The sequence below is a fragment of the Lepeophtheirus salmonis genome, chromosome 6 (assembly GCF_016086655.4).
Source record: "Lepeophtheirus salmonis chromosome 6, UVic_Lsal_1.4, whole genome shotgun sequence".
NCBI lineage: Eukaryota > Metazoa > Arthropoda > Copepoda > Siphonostomatoida > Caligidae > Lepeophtheirus > Lepeophtheirus salmonis.
In genome coordinates, this window is record NC_052136.2 from 57906760 (window position 1) to 57930939 (window position 24180).

Below are 24180 nucleotides of genomic sequence, written 5' to 3' on the forward strand. Positions count from 1 at the left end.
TCATTATCAGTTTTAACATTGAACTAGAGGATTATAAATGATGAGTACTCTTTTTCTGATTCCAAGTAAAATATCTTTTAAAAATACAGTATATAACAAAGGGTTTTTCATAAATGTGTAGATTTTCAAAGTGTTTCATTTGAGAGAAAAAAGTACAATTAATGGGTTTTTCTTGTTCAGTGAGAGAGGTGAGATTTAGTTTGTTCCATCAGCATTTTAAATCTGGGCTGGAATGGAGTGAGGACCATTCTCATAAACATGTGAATCTGGATCGATATTTGGGTCATGATAATGTTCGTAAAGGAGAAAGCTTACAATTTACAGATCAAGACCGCAGTCTATCAAATATTGACCTCTAGTTAAGGGGATATCCGTCTGAAACAACAATGATTCATTATGGACAAAAGTCAACAAATCGGCAACTGACTAACCAGCAAACAATTCCAATGCTTTTTTTATTGTAGCGTTTTTTATATTGGGTCTGATTCTCACTCCGTTATTTCGTTCAGTACATAGTAACCAAACTGTCCATCGATGGTACATCAAATTGTTGGATATTAAAAACGTTTCGATATAATTCATGTAAAATTTATTTGATTCCAATTTTTTTTAAGTAAAAATTACTCAAAGTGAAGTACTAAAACAAGAATTTATCCTTGGTAATTGTATTTAAAAAGGAAATACATTAAAATTCACAATAGAATAATCTCTAAAATTAACAATTTAAATATAATTTTTCTTATCAGATATTGATATTGATGTGTCCTGGTCTCAAACTATAGAGGCAGACAATTGACAAACTGGAGTTATGTCTTTTCTTATTTAATTAAGAAAAACAAAACAAAATAGTCAATAGGCGTTAAATTCTGTAAATCTTACAGTGTATGTGTGTTAATATTTGCCAATGGTCCTCCCATACAAGTCAAGTCTAGCTGCTAGTAATCAATCTACTCATGTTTCTTAATAGTATTCTGAATATTAATAAACTGAACTTGAACAACATTCAGTTAAGTTTTGAGCATATTCCTACAATTCGTTTCTAAACTTTAAAATTAGTCAAATAATTTGGAAAATTTAGAGAAAATTCAGATAGCTACAAGTTAATTTTAAGCATTTTTTCTTTTACTTTTTGATGAATAAATTGATGCTAGGTGGATTTACTATTATACAAAATATCAAATTTATGGGATTTTGTACCTCAAATAAACTGCTGAACTAGGGGATTGAAAATCAAATTCAATTTTGAACTCAAAATAATAAACACTTACCTATACTTAAAATAATATCTAATATATAAAAACTTATTAAACTTAACATAATTAAATTAACATCACAAATTGGTGTTTAAAATTATGGGTATTTTAAATTTTTAACATATATTTATGCGTAAATGTGGGAAATTCAGTTATTTAATTTATAAAGCATACAAAATATTAATTTGATACAAAAACATATATAAATATATATATTAGCTTCTTTCTATTTTGTTATTATGTATAATTTATTATGGTTACTTAAAATAGTCTTTTTCAAAATATATGACCACTCAGATAAAGTTTTAAGGTCTGTATTTATCTATTTAAGCATTACGATGTAATGTTTTGGAACGATGCTCAAAATTTATTTTGAACACTTAACTATATTTTGTAATACAAAAATAGACAATCATTTCCCCTCCAAAATTAAAGGCTTGTGAAAACAACTTTATCGAAAAAGATTTCCACAAACAATAATTTTTTACAGTTTTATTATACTAACATTTTTTTAATAAAGAAAAAATTTAATAAAAATTTAATATTGTACCTCATGACAGTAGGATCCCTTGAAATATTCTGTCTACTGTAATTTTGTTATCGATCTCACCTTTTCCATTCCAATGGTTTTGCAGGATCGAGACTAAGAGAAAAGAAAACATACCTTGTTTCTTTTCAAATAAAGAAACTTTTAATCTAGTTGCTTTAGTTTTGATGTTGACAATATTTTCAAGGAGCAAGATGCTCGAAATAAAATTTGGTAAATTGGTTCATTCAAATGAATGGTAAAATTTTTTAGGCAATCAGTTTACTTTAAAAACATTAGAGTGCCACAATCAGTCTTGTAAAAGCTTGAATATTTGTGGATGGAATAAGGAAATAGAAAATGTGTAATACTTGAACTTAAAAAAATAAACTAAAATAAAATAATCATTCAATATGAAAAAAAATTACACTAATAGTTTAAATTCAGAAAATATGTCACAGCTGAAGATGATTTGTACTGACTACCCTCAAAGAGCGGTAGGCTGTGGAGTAGTACTAGGTGGTTATTTAACAAGTAAATATGCTAGAAAATTGAAGTGTTACACTTCAATTTGAAGTTACACTGTAACAACTTACTCGCGTGTCAACTATCCCTTCTAAGTTTTCCCTTTTCACTTCAGAAACTTGAAACGAAACAGAGTTTATTAAAAAAGATAAAAAAATTAAAGAATATGGGCGTAATTTTAGACTAATTGTAAATCCTATGACGCCCCTTTCTATGTCCTCATTACGTGCTTGCTTTCAATGAAAATAACTAATTATGAAAACTCGTTTTAAATGATATAATCTATTAATATATCGTCAAAATTCATGCTCTTGATCAATTTTCAGTTAAAGTGATGGGCCGTAAGTGAGGGGTTTTCTAAGTATGAAAAAAAAACTCCCTTTAAAATAATAAATTAATACCCATACCTCACCCTAATATGCCCGAAACAGGAAAGGCAACTGACGATAATTCAGCGCACAAATTACAATCGCAAATGCTACTTTATTAGTGAATCCATGCCCTACAGCTCTCATTGATATCATGGTCGACGCATCAGACATTCCAGTTGGTGCAGTGCTGAACAAAGAACCCAAAATGGTTGGGAACCACTTGCATTCAAGTCTACGTCCAATAGTAATTTACTGCGTGAAATAAGACACTTGACTATCATATCTGAATTCACAAGCGACAATAGACACGCCCTAAGTGTAGCAAACAATGTGTCCGATGCACTTTTGAGGCAGTGTCTTCATGCAGTTACCTAAGTGGATTGATATGCCCTGGCTAGGTTACAAGAACAGGATGAAGAACGAGAGGCACGAATTACATCCTACGACTCGTCACTTATGTTTGAACGTCAGCCATTTCTTTCGAGTAACTCTATTATGACTTTTCAAGTCTCTACAGATACAACACGACCATTTGTGTTCGAAGGGATGAGATGTTACGTTTTCTAATCTCTTCTCGAATTATTGCATTCAGGAAGATCACTAATAGATCATTCTGTTTGGCCTGCCATGAAGAAAGATATCAGACAATGGGGTAAAGAATGCGTACAATGCCAACAATCAAAGGTACACCTATTGGACGACTTTTCCAAACGGGTGGAAGATTTAAGGAGATCTATGTATACCTTGTAGGCCCGTTCACTGTTATTCAAGGATTTATATACCTGCTTACAGTAATAGATCGTTTTACTTGGTGGGCGAAAGCACATCCAACGCAAGATATGACAGCTGAAACAGTCGTGAAGACCTTTGTTGAAGGATGGTAGGGACAACATGGTGCCCCAGTAAAGTTCAGAACAAATCGTGGACGACAATTTGAATCTCATCTACTCAAAAAGCATAACCATCTTATGCAGTGTCAGACTATTCCTTTCCTTTTTTGTTGGAGTAGGGTGCCAAATAAAGTATCGATAAGACGTTATCAATCGTGTTTAATTATTTAACGACTAATAATCTACATATATAATAAACTTATCTATATTTGAGTGTTAATAATTTTTGGGGGTAAGCCCGTAGATGATGAAAGCTAGTAACGCAGTTATTGTAAAAAAAAAAATTCTGTTTTGAAGCCTCTCTTGAGAACAAGGAGGCCCCGAGACTCCAACCTTAAAAACAGTTGCTCTAAGCATCATCATTATCACATATTTATGTTATTCAATCAAATAGGATTGAATTTATGTGTTTAAAAATATTACAAATTGTCAATCCACGACAAGTGTAAATAATTCAAGGAATTTATTTTATGTTATCCTAGACTCCATGTTGACTATCACACAATCCAGAGCTACTGATTAAAACACTGAAAATTGTGGTGGGGAATCACTAAGTTTGATTGATTATTTAAAAAACTTAAGTCTATCCTGAGATCACTTTTATAATAAATAAATAAATTAGAGAAATACAGAGGCGTAGCTTCTAGAATAATTTATTGTCAACATGGTGATTTAATTGTTTGAGTGATGAAGGGTATGAGGGGGATATAAAAAGATGGGATTTTGACCACCTGGTGTTGGTTGAATGTTATGTAAGTCTGTGTGGGTGCCCATTGCCTTATATTTTCTGTTTATTTAATACTATAAATATATTTGATAATTATTGTTACGCAATAATTATATAAAGGACGTAAATGAAGGATAGAAAGTACTGGGTGGTTCCCTTCATTAATTTACATATTTTTAATTATGCAAATTGTATTTCGGGAGAACAAAAAACAACAAAACTTTTTTTTCTAAACTCATTGATTAAAATTGTGGTATTTTTTTATATTCACATTAATAATTTTAAGGTAAGCTTCTTCATTGTGTATTTTCTTTTAAATAATTACATTGAATTTCTTTCCACCTCCTCATTCAAAGTCAAGACTCATCAAGTTAATCTACAAAACATCGTGGCTCATTAAACTTTGCGTATGAGCCCATTATAACTTTTACCTGAAATGAAATTTATTTATAATAAAGGAGGTTGAAACACCATTTTAAACTCATTACTTATCTCAATTTCGAAATCTTTTATAAAAGTACTAAATAAGTTAAGCAACAATTATCAATCTTTTTTTAATACAAATATATTTATTGTTTCATATGTTATAACTACACAAGTCGTCATTTTACCTATTTTACAAGGAATGTAACGCAACCTTATATGCATTTGTAAATAAGGTCAGACTTGTGATATCACTAGTCTTAATTAAAGATATAAACCATGTGGCGAAACGAAGACCATGTGAAAAATACTTGGCCAAGGAGAGTTGGTTATGTGGTAACTGTTTTTTTCACATGAGGCTTTCAGGTGAAAAGTAAAATGACTATACAACTAACATCACAGTAATAATGAATTAACTCTTTTTGTTAGAATTGAAAATATAAATTCTGCAAAGTGAGGAATAAATAGCATACGTCACGAACAAAAGTGATAATGTAACGTCATCTTTTATATCTCAAATACGACATCTTCAGTTGAAAACAGTTTCCTTTGTAGCCAATGAAATCTCTTGAACAAACAGGGCCTTCAGTCCACCTTGTTTGATTGTGAGGGTCTCCAAAAAATTGACTTTAGTATAGACGTTATCTTACTAATATGGAAATTTAGACTGTATTTTTTATCTGCTCTAGATTTTTCTTTGTACTATTCGCATATGCCCCTTTATAGTGTTCTGAAGGTTGATTAATCCAACTAGAAGGTGTTAAGTTGTAAATAATTCATAACTAGTGATGTTCGGTTTATAAGTAATATTTTACGATCATAGTCCTACGAACGTATTTAAATTTATTATACTCAATTGGTATTTGAGTCAGTACTTTCAACACAATTAAGTCACACAAATATTAACTCTTGGAATTCTTACTTATTCTTCCTTTCCTTCCCCACAAAAAAGAACAAAAATTACCTCATATAAAGAATTTCATCAAAATATTCCCAACAACGCACCTCCCACCACCCCCAAGATAAAAATCTTGTAAAAGTCGTAATTTTCAAGACCTTTTTGATTATATATTTTTAGTAGCAAAAAGTATAAAACTACTAATTTTGGTCTCGGAGCTGTAAAGAAAACAATAATATCATGACAAAATCATTCCTTAGGAATAATTGAGAAATACGATAAATATCAAAATAGGCTTATTTTCCAAACATAAGACCGATTCATTCTCGACCTTTCAACTAAATAAATACATAGTAGGAGAAGATACTGCTTTCATCTGAAACAGGTTTTTTGGTGATAGACCGGAGAGGCGAGTTTATTTTGGGGAAAACATGTTCCGAGTCATTCATACAATGTTTAAGTTTGAATCGATTTCCAAAAGTCCGTTTTATGTTCAATAATGAATAAAGGATTTCGAAAGAGGGATCTGAATAATAACAATCTATGATGATAGTTGATAGGGTTCACCTAAGGGATTTGAGGAAATAGTCTCTTGGGTTTCGCAGAAATAGAGGTTTCTTTCCAGGACAATTCCTTCATATGTTACCAGCATATATTTTATTGAATGACTCACTTAAAAAGTAATTGCTATCTCAATATCATATGCCTGTAGTATAATTAATTTGTAATGGAGTTGTCACTTGAAAACTTGGATGGAGATTATGTCGAAGAGTATCTTCTTCCAAGTTTTTGCCTGAAATAAATGCCCTACTCAAAGTTTGGAATTCGAGTCAAGATGAATTCATAGTCTGGATGAAGCAGAACTCAACTTGAATATTACAGTATCTTCTCCGACTACTTATTTACTTAGTTGAGCGATTTTGACAATGTTAAAAAACTAGGACTGACTTTCCGAAACACGTTCATAGTAGATATTTGAATCGGCCTTTAAAAGAGGTCTCCATTGTTTTATTTTTAGGAGAAAGATGATCCAGGGACCATAAAATGTCTTAAAACTTGATTTACAAAGATAACAAAGTCATTTATTTAGCAAAATACTTAATATACTATATATATAAAAATGTACGACTATGCTTTTATGTGTCTTTTGAAAAAAGCTTTGATCCTCTCATGTAGTAATATGTACCACAATTTATTTTCATCCTCCTATTTGTTTTGATAAAGGATGTTATACTTCTATATGTTGGTATACATTTATTATTCAAGTTGGGATTTTTTAATCTTAATTAATGATTGTTTGCTTAGGAGAATAACTTATTTATTGACTTAAGTATTATTTCTTTACTTTTTGTTTGATTCACGTGATATTTGCTTGTTTTATATTTGTTTGCACTGAGGAGTGTTGTCACGAAATGAATATTTTCGCACCGGTTCCACTACAAATATAAGTATAGGGGCTTGCATACTTTTTCCACTAAAGATATCAAAAGACAATTCTTCTTCCTCTGGTGTTTTGTTAAACCCTTTGTTGTAGAACATCCTTTTTAAAACGCGGTTAGTGCATGGGGTAAAATAGAAACCCCAAAAATAAAACGTATTTAATTACATGCTAAATAGTTAAACGATTAAAATAATTTCCTCACAATTATTTATCTTATAATGGTCCGACATATGAGCTTTTTGCATCGTTTTCTGATCCTGATAAAACATGATGTATTCCACCTTTTTATCTAGGATTTTCCATCTCCTTAATAGCATTGAAAATCTCCAATATTGAATAAAGTGTCAGGTTCCAAGATAAATGCTTCCTTCTTTTGGGGTCCCCTTATCATCCTTTGTTACTCACAACTCCGCTATTCTTTTCATAAAGTTTAACAATTAGTTGAAGCACATTATTAATGGTCTTTATTCTACACATCAGTCAAAATGATATAATTGCTTTCATGGTTGTTGTGGCAAAATCTTTAACAATAGACTTTTCCTTATACTCCTGTAAACTTTGAAGTATTTGAATGCGTGTCTATTGTTGGGAAGTTGTGAACCACTGATTGCAGAAGAAGGGAATTCCATATTTACAGTGATAGTGAGATATCTTGTAGAGGGTCTGTCCTTATTTCTTTGCTGAATTTAAAGATCCATTGATGTCACAAGTAATAAGTAGTCTTCTTTTACATTCATAAATTATAATGTTACATTTGCAGTGTATATCATGAATTACTTTTGTCATGTCATTGCATTAATCTTAATTAATTAATAATAACAAATAGGTGCTAAAATAGTAAATTTTTAACTTAATCCAATAACTATTTGTCTAAATCATATATTTTTAGTAATAAAAGTCTAAGAAAATATATCAAATAAAATAAAAACTATATCATTCTGATTTTCAAATTGGTATTAGGAAAATAAGAAATTGAGGTAAATCTATAAAATATTTTTCCTTTTCCCCAAAAAATGTTTAGATATAAGATAAAATATTGTTAATATATGTGCTTGTACAATTTTGGTACTGCCGTCCGCACAGCTGTTTCTCTTCACCTTCATTGTATTGGGCAATTTTGATAATTAGATAAAAAAATATAGTAAAAGTATTATTCAAAAAAAATTATTTAGTTTAGTGTCTTTTATGGCATTCAATCCCATGTTTCAACTATACTTTTTATCCAAAAACTACCCAAAATCATTAAAAAACTTTTTGGCCAATGTGGAAGGATATATCAATTTTTTCAGCTCATAAAGATTGCAAAAAATGCGGAAATATAACAAAATTCAAACGAGTATATTTTTAAATAGGTCTAATATTATATATTCATATACATAGGTAAAACGAAAATATTTGCACATTTGGAAAATGGTCAATTAAAACGGATTTATGTGGATAAATATCTATATTTTTTCTTCTCTTGGTAGATTATAAATAATCTCCAGATATTTATTTTACTGAATGACATGTGCAAAAAGGGGCACTCATTTGAAAATAAGAAGAAAAAAAAAGTTTTATCGAAAAATATTTCTTTGTCTTATCATTTGTATCTTAATTGTTCAGATTTTTATAGAAACTAACAGAACTTTGATTATCTAATTATATGTATACAAAACTTTCTAACTATCAAAAAATGAGATCATTAATTTTAAATGAAGGATATACGGTACTCTTGGGATGAGGATTATGCAATAATTGAATATTCTATGAATTATCGATATGTAAAGGGTATAATTTTGCCTACAAATATTAGTACAAGTTGATAGGATATAAGAAAATTTCCAACCTAACAAAGATATTTTTCAATTTTTTAAATTTTATTTTCAACATAGTCTCCTTGTAACTCTACACACTTCTTCCAGTGATGATTCCATGTCTGTAACCCTTCCAAATAGTCCTCGGTGTTTTTTATGTAAAGTAATTATTCACAAAACACTTTTCGTTTTTGGCTCAATTACTCCAAAATGGATTGACTTAAACGTTTCAATTTTTAACACAACAAGCCTTCATATGTTTCCTATTTTTTAAATCTATTTAAGGTGATTCTTTCAAAGAAAAAAAAAAATTGACAGTTGGACACTCGATTTGATCCATTTTCACAAAAATACTCAGATCAACTTATTCAAACGATTGTTACATACCAACTACACGTCTAAAATGGCTAAAACTTTAGTCAGTAACTGCCAATAGATGGGAATAGATTTATATTACTCATAACTACACAATAAATATGGAATTTGAATAGATCAAAATAAAATGATATTATCAAGCAATAGTTGGTAATTAAATAATACATTTTAAGACGAAGAAATGGCAATTAGAACAAAATGCTTAAACATATTGCAACTCATACAGACATGGCAACTGGTAGGGACATATAAATATATAGGGTGTGAAAATTGTGCGTACCTATTACATTTGGGGGAGTGCGCAAATCCAAAGATATTAATAATACATGAATATATTTTCTAATTGGTGTTCTAATTAGAGCTCTGAACATGATATATTATTATTTTGTGATTTTCTTCTATGATAAAAACATTAAAAATATAATTTTCCTAAATAGATAAAAGCATGATGTTTTCTATGTAGTATAATGAAGAATTTAAAGGCTTTGACTAATCATGTTACACTTTTTTTTCTATAAGTAGTGAAGTTATCTCTATTTTCTGTTCATAAATTAATGAACTGATAAAATTATGCTGAACAAAATTATTAAATAAAACAGATTAATAAAAATAAATAAAAGTACTCGGAATCCTTTTCCTCTCAGATTCATACAAATTGTATCAATACTTGATGCTTAAGGAAGTGGCAGCAGATGAATTTAACTTGCATTGGGGTCCAGAAGTTAACTTGTACAATTTGTGGATCGAGGTATATTATAGGATATTAAAAGCAAAACATAAACATGGAACATGGAACGCGGCAGTGGTGGAGTTTAAACTGCCTTGGGGTCCAGGAGTTTGGGGGCTGAGTTTTATTTTGAGATATTAGAAGGGTTCTTTGATGATCAGGGAAGAACATTGGCGGATAAATTTAACCTGCTTCGGGGCCAATGAGTTCACCTGCTCAGCCCCAGGGCCGGGGTGTATTATTGGATATTAGAAGGGGTCCTTGATGCTTAAAAGCATAGCGACTGTGGATTTTAAATTACTGCGGGCCAAGCACTTCACCCGTGTAATCTGAGGCCCAGAGTGAATTTTTGGAATTAGAAGGGATTTTTGATGCTCTGGGAAGCAGCTGAAGTGGATTTTTTTTTCATATTTCAATAGTTTGATTGCCCGAACATAATATAATTAGTTACATGTCGATCCTCAATTCTACTCTGAATCCAATTAAAAACCTACAATAAATCCTCTAGGTTACTCTCTGAGCAGACACGAATTGGATCTATTTCGGAAAGGAAGTTCTCCTCTCAGGAATTAAGAAAATTTATTCTGCAAATTACCAATTCCAAAAAAATGGGCAAGCTAAATAGTTCAATCGATTAACATCACTAGATATAAACTCGGATACATACCCTCATCAAAATTTCATTTCAAGGATAAATTCAGTCTACCTCAGAGATACTATCTCAAGAAGTATCTTGGAAAACAATTAGACTTGAATTCTAATTTCTTTTAGTAAATGGGAAACCTAATGGTAATATTGATCGATTACCGTTTATTCCTCACTCCAAAACAGCATAGTCAAAAAGTACGAAATCTAATAGAAGAATCCATATCTTTTCGGCAAGATATGGAAAATTTCTAGGAATAAACAATAATAAAATCACAGGATCTCGTCAAACAGTTCGTTGTAGGTATGTGTGTAAAGCCATTGCAAGAATTTTTATTTGAGGACCCCACGTAAACTTTTGTCTTCAAATTTGCCGACGGACACCCCATTTTTTACGACTAAAATATGAGATTACTTTTTTTGTAGAAAATACATTTCCATTTTTTCCAGTCAGTACATAAATAATCAAAATTTCCGACCAACATACCATTTTTCCCGTCTCAAATGATACATAAGGGGAGGGGATCACACACCCCACACACTCTCTCGTGAAAACGGCCCATTATATTTGTTTAGTGAATATTACAAAAGTCAACAAGAATTAAATATTGTAGTTTCTGACTCGCTGATTTCAAATTTGAATTTTTAAATTCAATATAGCCAGCTAATAATAATTTAAATAATAATAATAAAAGTAATGGTTTTGTAGATAAATAATGATTTGATTTGTCATCTACAGTATTCAAAATACACAAGGACTTATTTATAAGCATAAATGATTTGCTACTTAAAGATAAAAATATCTTATCTGTTCCAATTTCAAAATTTATTTATTACTACAGCATTCATGTTCAGATTTTCCTGAACAGTATGTAAGAATATTATATTATTATTTATTATAGATTTTATCAATGAAATATTATCCTATCTGAATATTTATAACATAGATTTTATAGAGCAAAAATCCTACACAATTTCGAAATGTACAAAAGTGGCATTTTTATTTTTATTTGGGGAATTATTAATTGATCATTAATTTTCAAAAGATTGTACGATTTATAAGGATATATTTCACCTATAATGTAAAATTTTAGGCAAGTATTTTAAGTTATAATTAAACATGGTAAATGGGATGGAATTTCCGTTCTTACAAGAATCCCTTTACTAGAAATAATTTGTGGCATCTTTAAGAAAAATAAGTATAGGGGGGGAAAAGATCTGCCATATTATTTTTCCTTTTTTTAATAGGGAAAGCTTTGAATTGTCATTAAACGTTCATTTGAGGAAAGAAAGAGCCCTACATAATTTAATTGCTAGAAACGAATTTTCCTTCTAATACTTAGTCATTTAAAAAATAGTTAAATATATTCATTTCTTTTTCCATTTGAAGTTTGCCTTACTCTAATATAAGGTTTACTTATTCTTTCAAAAATTACTTAATTATTTTGCTAAAAAAAAAAATACGTATAATTTTTTTAAAACTATTCCTCTGAATCTCGATACTTATTTAAAGGTTTTTAAACACATATATGTGTAGAAGCAACATAAAAAATCCTAACAAAACTTTTTGTGAGAACCTATTCTGTAAAATTAAGCATGCCTTGTAGTCTACTCTCAATTACTTATCAGAAAATAAAGGAAGAAAGAAGATCCACTAGAGAGTTACTTGTTTAATTTGAATCACCGAATTCAATTTTTAGTAAGTATTTAATGTGATGTTGACTTAAACATCAATTTGCATGGCTTGATATTTTATAATTAATAGAATTTATAGAAAATATACGTTGTCAAAAACTTTACACTCTTTACAATACTATTATTTTACCAGAATAAAAATATATTTCAGGCTTAAGTGTAATTTTTTATCCATGAAAATTTTCATAGTAATTTCCTATTAAGAAAAAATAGCTAGAAAAGAGAAAAATGAAGTTTTCTCATTTTTGTCTTTAAAATTCCAAGTTCTTTTTATGCTGCCTCAACACCTATGTTAATATGCAGAAATGAGAAATTCATGATTGGCGTTTTACAAACGGACCATCAACACCAACATCATTACAACTTTGATGAGTAAAGTCCCACACAAATTAGTAATAGAAATTTATTTCGGTAAAAATATTGATTTTAAACATTAAATATTTTTTGCATTTGCGATTTATTAAATTTGTCAATCTAGAATAATGGTTTTTTTTTTTTAAACTTTCCAATGCTGTTATCATTATTTTTCAATTCTCTATTAGATAACATTGAACCAAGTACGAAGTTACTACGTGTGAATATGCTCATAAAAGATGGAGATGAACACTGATTTTTTTTGGGAGCTATAGGTAAAAGCCCTTTTGTACTCAAAGTAGAATTGAACATCGACATCCTGCCTATATCCTTGCCAATATGGAGTAGGGTTTGTATACAATTCCTTTCTTTCACAGTTGGTAGTAGCTTATCTATTGAAACATTTTAAAAGTTAAGCTGCTCTCCTTCAAATAATTTCCAAGTTATCAGTGCCACCATGTCCATTTTTGGTTTTTTTTTTTTTAAATTTACAACTCTAATAATCCTTTTTGCAAGTGGCTAAAGCCTGTCAAATATATAATTAATTAATAAGTACTCTATCAAGCGTAACATAGAAAATGAATTTGTGAGTTTGAGTGAAATAGAGACAAAATGAGATAATAATTTGAATTTTGATGAAACTAAAAGGATTTTCCAGGAACCATTTGTTGAAAGCATGCAGAACTGCATAAAAAAGGACTTTAAATATATACAAATATTGTTATCATAAAATGACATTTACAATTTAAAGCAAAGTAGATAAGCAAGAAATTGTTGAATGAAGAGTTGATACATATACAAAAAGAGGTTTGAAACGTCTATGAAATTACAAGTTATCTAGATGTAGCCTAAGCAAATGGGATCATAGGATATCTGGAAGATTAATTTTGAGTGTTGCCAACTCTTGTACCGATTACACATTTTAAACTAACATTTCATGTTTAAATTTCTTTAGTTATTTTTTATTTTATTTTTCTCAAATTATGTAGATTTAGAAAATAAATTAGATTTGTGTTCTGAATAAATATTATACAAACATTTCATTGTGCATTTATTTTTTTTAAGTAGGTCAAATTATAGTGATTCGGCTTTCCCTACCAGATGGGGGAGTTGATACATTTACCACCTTTTTTTGAGTGCCTGTATTTTAAAACGAAATGTATATGTAGATGTGTTGTGAAACTCAATTTGCAACAATCAACATGATATATATTTTTGTATTTTACAGGGGGAAAAGGAAGAAGAAGGGTATCAACACATTCTTGCCTCCCCTACATACAAAAAATATCACTCCTTGCTTATAATCAGATAATCACGATGTGATATTCAATGTATGTATCTCACTTATTTCTAAAAGAACAACATCTAGATGAAGAAAAATATAAGTAATTAATCAATTACCTCCTGTTGAGGACTACAAAGCTATAAAATAGAGGAATGGAATGAGCTTGTTACCTTGAATAGTTTTCCTTGGCTGTGTAGTATTTATTTTCCACGCAAGATGTCACTTTTAAGATACCACAGATGACGTTACTTCATTCCTTCGTGACGTATGCAACTTTATCTTCTCTATACATAATTAATCCTGTCAATTCAATTAAAAAGATAAACTCATGGAGATTCGGGGGTTAGTTATAGAGATTTTCATGGTCCCCCAACACTCCTAGCGGACAAAAAATATCATTGTAGTCACCTAATATTGAGGGGGGATATCACTTGATCATCGTTTCGCCATTTTGTTCATAGCTTTAGTATACTATACTCATAGAGATTAAACATATCGAGTGATGATTTGAAGAAGTAGTTGATGCTGTCAAAAAATAAAAAAAAAATAGTTGAACATACCATTCCAATTATAATAGTTAACTAAGTATGTTAAAACATAGTTGCCGCTTTAAATATTTTAAATACAAATTGTAATAATAATAATTTATAACAATAATTATATGAATTTAAAGATCTCAATAGCTTAGTGAAGTATTTTAGAAAAGATTATTCAATGAAATATAATTATATTTTATTTCAAACAATAAAGTTTAAATATAATTTTACTTAGTCTTTCAAAATATTAATAATGGTCTCGGGAGAATATCTGACTATATTTACATTCATGAATAAATAGTTATTTATTCTTAAATTTAATAAGGTTCGTGAATATGATCCTAACTTTGGTCCTTTGAACCTTCGCACTTTCTTTTTTCCCCAAATGATATAATTTTATACCTATTTAGAAAATAGATTTAATTGGTTTGAATGAAGGGTTTGATTCAGGATATGAATCAAAGACATGATCATTAACAGATTGAAAGGCCTAATTATTTTTCTTAATCCCGATATTTTTTACAACGACTACTATAAAATTATTGGAGCTTAATTATAGTAGGAGATACTATCTTTTCGATTTTTATGGTCAACTATCTTTCTTTTCTCTTCTGCTGTCGCTAGGTCAAAGAATTTCCCTTGCTATTTGCTTAGTATCATTATTCTATTTATTTTGTCTGTATGACTAGTGATGCAAATCCTGTGTACAATGGGCATGTTTAAAAAAACGGAAAATCAACATGGTAACCCTGAAAATTTGCTAAATATTTTTGAGGAGAGAAAAGAATAATACATAAAACGTTTAATTATATCACCTAGAATCAGCTTTTACAAGAGAGGAAGGGGAAAATGATATAAACAAGAACATTTGCTAGAATTATTCCGATGTTGATTCCCTATTCTACTCGAAGTCTGACAAGGACATACAGTTATAACTCCGAAACAAATCCTCACAGTTCTTTTATGTGTCCACACGAACATTCAATCAGGTTTTGAGTATAATTGAATTTATTTAGGAAAGGATATTCACTAAACATGAAGTCAATAATAATAACAACTGTCAAGGAAAATAAATTTCATTCTTCAGATTACCAATTCCAAAAAAACGGGCTAGCTAAAAAATACAAAGTCAATGTCAATGTGTATGACAATACCTTATGGAACAAAGCCCTAATCAGATTAGAATTAAGGGTTAAGAGCAGAGAGATTAACAGCTGACCAAAAAAATACTTAATAGGTACAATTTTTTTGGTTAGCTTCGATAACGCCGTCTTAAATTTATGATTTAACTCACAATTCTTTGTTGAGTGGTATATTCAAAGTAAGTGTTTGTTTCAAGGGATGGGTAAGATACTAGCACAACAACGCCTCTTTCATATCATAAATAAAGAAATTCACTCTGAAGTTACCTTATTAGTAAAGGCAAATATACCAATATTGACATGTGTACTTAAAGGCTTGTTTTTAATGCTTCTTTTGTCAATATCCCTTTGTTTTTTAGGCCTACGTAATATAATAAAATATATACGTGTGTATGTGTAGAAAAAAAAATATTGTAGGTATTTATTAGCCATAGAATAGTTATCTTCTACCTACTCAGGGGCGTTTGATCAAAAAATAAAAAAAAATATAATTTTTGAAAAAAATTTCAAAATCCTATATATGTTAACAAAAATTTCAAAATGAAATTTAAAATAGTAAATTTTAGGAATTTTATTTTTTCGCAAATTCATAGATATTCACACAAAATAAATTCTCAATTTACAGAATTCCACGAAAATATAAATTTTTTGAAAAGAAAATCTAAAGTTAAATTTCAAATATTAAATTTGTAAAAAAATTGCAAAAATCCAAACCTGTGAAGAAAAAATTTCAAATATTAAATTTTACAAGAAAAAAATCAAAAAATTTCAGCAGTTTACAAAAAAAATCTTTTTTGATTTTTTTTCTTCAAAAATCCACACCTATTCAAAAGATTAATTTTTTGGGAAAAACATTTCTTAATTCAATTTAAAATATTAATTTTTTGGGAAAATAATTTCATAATTCAATTATAAATATTAATATTTTGAAAATATTATCGCAAATATTAAATATTTTTGCTTTTTGGGGAAGAGGCTATAGCCCTATTAATCCACCCCTGCGGCGTCCTTGCTAATCAGCCTCCTTTTCGTTCATTTGAGCCACGATATTTATTAAATACATTTTAATATAGAAGCACAATTTTCCATCAAAATGTGTTTCCTTTATTAATTACATCATAGATCATTTCCCAACGAACCAAACAATTAATTCAATCCCATTATATAAGATATTTAATAAGTTACACATGGCTGTATTTTTCTCACGAAATCAATATTTCTATGATTACTTTTTTTTGTAAAATATATAAATTCTACCATAGTAGTAGCAATAAATTGATGGTATGGTTCTAAAATGTTATATTAATGAACGCACACTATATTTGTGTATGTACTTAGAATACAGTATTAGTCTAGCTTTTTATTTATATATTTTTAAAGTTGATTTTATTATAAACTGTTCATGTTCTTATAAATGTGGTATTCTGCTCCAATAACAAAGCCAAAAACAGATGTCATGAGATTGGGTCTAAAATAACCGATACATATACGGGCACTAGGTAATTTTGCAATAAACAATTTTGCCTCAAGACATTTACCTTAAACAATTTCACCTGGGGAGATTTTGTCTTAAAGTCATTTTACATCAAAGATATTTTGCTTAATAACACAAAGGGAAGAATTAGGGGGTTGTGGAATTTTGAACAATAAATTGAAGACAATAATGGCATTTATCTATGAGCGCTGAATCAATAATTGATCTCAGTTTTTCTTTCAGTCATCCGAATTCTGTAATATCTGAGATAATAGTAATTTGGGACAAATAATCATTCAGAGTAATTATTTACCCTTTAAACAATCACCAGGTAGGATTAATAAGTGTTTTTATGATTAAAAGGAGTTTTAATTATTTTGTATCTTTTTCTGAAATGGATGTATTTCTATTTTTAAGCTGAAAAATGAAGAAAAACAACACTCTTTTTAGAGCCTTATAGTAATAACTTAGTTTTAATACATAGTGATGAGTGATATCAAAGTTTATACTATAGAAAAATATTCAATGTTTAATTTATAAAAATACCTAATTAAAAAATATGGATCTACTAGGACTTTTGTTGCATTTTGTGTATTGCATTGTTGCATATAAGTGATTCCATTTTGAAATATTAAAATTCTATACTCATCGTTTCTGGAACGCTTTATTGTTTCGATTCTGGTGTCCCATTCCCAAGGAAAGAGTCAACTCTACTTCTTTATGAGTTTTGGATTTTCCTCCCGTCGTCCCTTGTGAATTCAGAATCAGAATGCGATTATCTCTTGAGATGTTTGATCAAGTTCGAAGTATTTTCCTTCAATTGCGTTGATCTTCCTTTTACGAGGCAAACGATTCGAATAGAAGTGCTAATCACTTCTCCGTTAGTAATTATCATTAGACATGACGGATTATTCATATTAAAAAAGACTCATCGTCAAGCATAATATGAGACAAGCTCCATTTTATTCCAACAGAAAACAAATATTTAATAAATTTTATTGAAATAAATATTCCATATTTTGAAATAAAAAATTCAAAGGGAATATCACTCTAATTTCAAGATAAAAAGAGAAAGTAAGTCGTACGGGCGAACTTATACCCCTAAGGTGTTCATAGGATTGGGATATTTATGTACTTAATGCCCTCCTTTTACTTTTTATACGGGCTACTATGGACTAATTATTGAAATATCCGTGGGCTTAAAAAATAATAACTGACTACAATTGACGTCGTGTTGGATATTTTACTAGGCATCCACATTAACAAATATATGTAAACCCTCATTCCCTCATACGTTTGTACAAACAGCCAAGTGAGATCCTTTAATAATAAATAATTTTTATTTTATTACCACCAATTTTTCTATTCAGATTCTTCTTTACTTATGATTTATTATTTGTCGTGTGCAGACACATTGCCGAAACCATAATTGGTGATAGCCACTTTGCCGAAAGGACACCTTGCCGAATGACCTCTTTGCTGAACAGACAGTTTGCCGAAGGATTACTTTGCCGAATGACCACTTTGCCGAATAAAATATCAATATATTTGAGGATGATTCCTGCTCAAATACTATATAGTTATGATTCCCATTCATGTTAATCCGAAATTAAAGTATAATATATTGTTTTGTTTTTTCTCTCGACCAACTGGCATTGCTTTATTCTATTATTCTTAATAGTGATCAAAAATTATAAAAAAATTGAAACGGCAAAACAATTAGAGAAAAAACTATTCTCAACAATATTTATACTAAAATGGGCGCAGTTATCATAAATAAAAAAGGAATACTTATACAAACACAAAACCGAAAACAAAATAACAACAACCGAAGATAAAATAAAAACAAAACACAAAATAACTTATCTTTTTTAAAACATTAATTAATAATTTGATCGCTGTGTTGATGCTATTGATATCTGATTTTCCTGCTGATTTTTTCGCGTAAATCATCTGCTGAGTTTTGGTAATTATGGCATTAACCTTATTTTCTCCCTTCCCATTGTGGTGAGCAGGCATCTCATCTCTACCGATCGTAGCTCCAAAATTCCGAAGTAATTCGTAGGAGATCCCGTCATATAGTTCCTTTAGATAAGCACAATTCCAAAAAAGATGGTCTCTGGTTTCACTTTCCCTGTTTCAGAAGATACACTGACTTCTTTGATCGTGAATATTTTTTGCTCCTACTTCCAAAGTTCCAGAAAGAAGTGGGTACTTAAATCACATATCAGCAGACGACATATATTTATTTTTAATAGTTTTGATCCTATTGTATGGACTTTTTACTATGCCTCTCCTGATTAAATAGTCTATGAACGGTTTATTCACTATTTGTGGCACACCTTCAAATTTCTTGAGTGGTAGCACTTGAGGTTCTCATCCTGAAAGGTATAAAATGTCTTTGGACAACTCTATAAGGTCCAAGAATAGTTTCGAAGTATTGCTTAGCCAGCAAAAAAATCGACGTCCACGGCAATCTCAGCTGAAAGAGTTCTTACTTATGGAAGCTAGGTAGCTCATGAATTGGTATTTCCCATCCGAGTGAAAATTCAGCATGCACTGATACAAGTCTGCTTGCTCTACATAAATTTCGAATTCGTTTGGAGAAGCATACCAGAGTTTGCTATACCTTTTGGTGACCTGCGCAAGGATTATCCATAAAGTGGCCTTGCCTTTCTTTCATAAAATTATCAAGGACATATAACCGGGGCACCTTGCATTTCCACATCTTTCTGACCCAATGAAAGTTTAAAACTTTCCACTTTTCACTTAGGTTCATCAAGGATAGTCCTCCGCTCCTCAATAGAGCATAGAGTTTGTCATAGGAAATATTCTTTTTCTTGTCCATTTTGATTAATGAATCTTTAATAAGAGATATTTTTGGAAAGGTTTTCTCAGTGGATAGTGTAAATCTTACAAGATGTATCACTCTAGGAACAACATAGGTGTTTCATGCTATGATGTTGTCCCAAACGTTCAGATTCAAGTTCCTGAAGAGGGTCTCTGTGTTGTTCTTCTGGCATCTATTTTCCCAACTCAAGACCCTAGGAGTTTTATTTCCGTAGCGATTCGGAAATATCGCCAACCTTTCCTTATTAGATTTTCATAGGAACTCAAAATATTTTTTTTCTCTGGACTCATTTTTAATCCCAAGAAAAGGGCAAATCCTTGGGGAAGAGTGAAGGCTCTTTTAATCGACTTAATGGTGTCGAGGGGACTCCCACACGCAATTAAAGTCAAGTCATAAGCGTAACATAGAAACCAAGGTTTATTAGGAACCGATGAGATACCAACAATTTGACTACCTCGAGGAATTTCTTGCAGACTGCCATCAATGCTGATACTGAAGAGAATTGTAGATATGGGATCACCCTGTTGGAATCCCCTTTTGTTCTTAAAAAATATCTCTTGGTTTTCATATTGGACGACAGTACGATAACCTGCCAGAATTGCTCCAATCATCTTTATCATAAAGTCACCAAATCCTTTCTGATATGGAGAACGAACGATGTGTTCGTGTGATAGAGAGTCAAAAGCTTTGGCAAAATCAATGGCCATTATCGTCGTGTCATTCCGTGATTCAAGTATCGTTTGCCCTGAAAAGGGGATGTTGGCCATCAGTTTACCCTTTCGAAAACCATGTTGAGAAGGATGGATGTAGGTGTTAGTGATATTATTGAATCGGTTTGCAATTACATATGAATAGAGTTTATAAAAACAGTTCTGCATGGTTAATGGTCTATAGTTCTCAATTTAAATAAGATCCTTATTAGTTTTTGGGATCAAGACTATTCTGCCTTCAGAAGCAAAATCAGGAAAGAAACCAGAGGCTAAAAGTTTTCATATAAACTAAGAAAAACTGGGACCAAGTATTCCACATATTTTTATAAAACTCATAGGTGAAGTCTGAAGACCCTGGATATTTATTCTGTTTAGCGTTTTTAAGAATATCGTCTTCAATTTCCGAAAATGATAGATGTGTTTCGGTCTTATCTTTGTCCACTTCTGATATCTTGAACTGATTCTTAGGTTCAGCCCTAAGGTTTTCACAAAACGAAGCCGTATTTGTTTTGCATCTCGAGAACTTTTTATCATTTTGGCAATTGTAACAAGAGTACAGCTTAGTAAAACTTGTCGATCTCTTCACATATGTATTTTGGGTCGTCCGATATCTGGCTGTTGCCGTGTATTAATTTAATTTGTTTGTTTTGTTTCTTGATCTGTATTGTCTCATACACTGCAATCTAGAGTGTGATAAATCGTCTATTTGATTAATTTCAAATTAGGTTCCGAATTTCAGATCATCTTTTCTGTAAATCTTGTTTAATTTATCTTTCTTTTCTTCATCTGATAATATGCTATATGAGATCGATTCCAATTTTTTCAAACACTCGCGCTTCTTAACTGCCATAATAGCTCCTTTTCGCCTAAACACTCCTTTGATTTTTCGAAGCATTGATTCAGCCAGCAGAAAAGGGTCTCTTCCATTTTTTTACCATTTAATGTGTTTCTAGAATTATGGATATTATCGCTTTATTAATTTCGGGGTCGTTTACTGTGCTTGACTTAAGAATCCACGAACTCCTACTTCTTAATTCTTTCAACTGGGGATTTAATATCAGCTAGATAGCTTTATAGTCTGATAATTTAGTGTCTAAAACGTCATATGAGATAGTTGAATCCTTCGAAAATCCTTTTATCAAAAACAAGTCGATTCGTGATGACACTGGAACTGAGTTTTTGTCTATTGAGAACTGTGATCCTTCATTTGTCGGCCAAACGTCCGTGAAACCAATGGAATATATTATCAAGGACAATATCTTTGTACACGGAGGATGGGAGTTTGAGGACTTGGTAGTTGTGTTTCTATTCGTTTTAAGCTTCACATTGAAATCGCCTCCTATTATTGTAGGTCTGTGGAAAATAATTGGTAATAATTTGCTTGGGTAAAAATTTAGATTATCAATATTCGGTCTATATAAACCAATTACATCCAAAGTTCAGTCTCGGTAGAGACAATTAGCTTTTATTATGTTACCTTCAGCAGACCGGAAGTGGACTTTGGGGTTTAGGTCCTCTCTTATGAGCAAACTTACTCCACGCTTTGGGTGAGGATTCTGATTGTTGAAGGACAAAAAGTACCTATATCCATGGGGGATAGAGAAGTGGTTTTCCAAGTTACATCTGATATCACATAGAACTACAATGTCTGGTAACTGAACATACTCTATTAGTCTTGCTAAGTCGTACTTTTGACTCAGACTTTGTAATGAATTGACGTTGAGTGATAAGCAGGATCAATTAATTCTTTCTTTTGTTGTTTTGTACATGCCGTACTGGGTGACGGTTGGGAACATGATAATGTGCTTTTTGAGTTTGCGGGACGGTTGTATGTTTCTTTTTTATATAGTGCTAAGAGAGTTCTTGGGAGTTCCAATGTCTGTCGATGTTCTTACTTGCCCTCCACCCGCTCCTGAATCGGGAGAGAGGCTCAGAGTCTCTTGTAAATCATTAGTTATGTTCGGGTGTTCTTCCTCTGATATATTTGGCTCCTGACGTGGCTTCTCTGTAGGTGGAGGACTAGCTCTGGGTAATGAAGGCAAAAAAGTACTTTACAAAATATAATATAAAAATAATAATGCATAACGATGAATAAATCTGAACACGTATGAAAATTCCAAGCTATGTTTCAAATATTTCATCTTTTCGTCTGGATTATAATTAAGATTAATGTTGGAGATCCTTCTTTTTACAATTGAATATTTTTTGGATATCGGCATTATTTAACTCCAGTCTAAATTACTTTTTTTCTTGCTCAGCTTTCTTCCTTCTTAAGAGAGTTTCTATTACTTTCCATATGTTGGGATGAATTCTACTAACAGAGCTTTTTTAAGCTTTGTGAAATCTTTTTACACTATTATTCGTTGGAATCGTCATGTCTTGAGTCCTTTCGTACATATTCTAAATTTTAATAGGAAATGATGGTTTTCTTTACATCCTTGTTCTCATTCAATATAATTTATTTCAAAGTAAGAAACAAATTCTTACGGCATTTCATCGTCGTTGGTGAGTTCTATAAACCTATCCATTACATTAATGACTGGGAGAAATTTCAAGGCTGTTAAAGTACTTGACTTTTTTATTAAAATTTGAATCTGTTAGATATTTAACTTTTAAGTTCACATCTACAATGTACCGATACAAATTTTTAGCTAAATGAAAAAGACAACTAGTGATGTTAGAAGTCGGGGAAAGTTTGACTGAAGCCGTTTAATATTGCCTTATTGAAATCAACTATTAAAGTTTGTGGACCCACTATTGGTTATAGACTCTTTAAGATATAAAAAAACTTAAGATATATATCTTTAGATTTCCCCGTCAATAAAACGAAAAAAGTGTATACTAGTCTAATTAATGACAATATGCAGGGTGAACAATTAATAAAATACATACGTACTGAAGTTGACCAAATGAGATATTCACAAGAAGTGTCGAATATTTTTTTTAAAGAAGTTTCTATAGTAATTAAATATCTAATATATAAACAATTATTAGAAATGAGGTTAAATATTCAAATGTCATTGTATCATACTAAAAAAATAAACACAAAAATTTGTTGAAAGAGCCGATAAACTATAATTCACTTGTTATGGTTCTCATAACTTGGCTTGAGATCCAATGGAGGTTTATATTTACAGTCTTAGATACACAACTCCTAATATTTGAGTACCTTGAGTTGCTACGTAATGCAGCCTGTTTCGTACTCTTTGTATAAGAAAGAAGGTTCACGAAGAAACAAACAACCGTCGTTCTTATCTTTCTATTCAGATTGCTCCAACTGTACCGAGTTTTACAGTTTTTTTAGCTTACATATCTCATTTCCTCGTGCTCTACTACGACCCGATCTTTGGTTTGCTTCTCAGCAGACAACCTCCTCTTCTTTCGAAACATCCTGGATCGTAACGAAGTCAAAATCTGAAATATCAACTCTTCCCTGATATGATGTTAATTGTTATGATTGTTCGTCCATCGATGAGTCTTTTCAAATACAAATCATCCATCATGTCGAAATATAATAGATAACAGATATATTACTT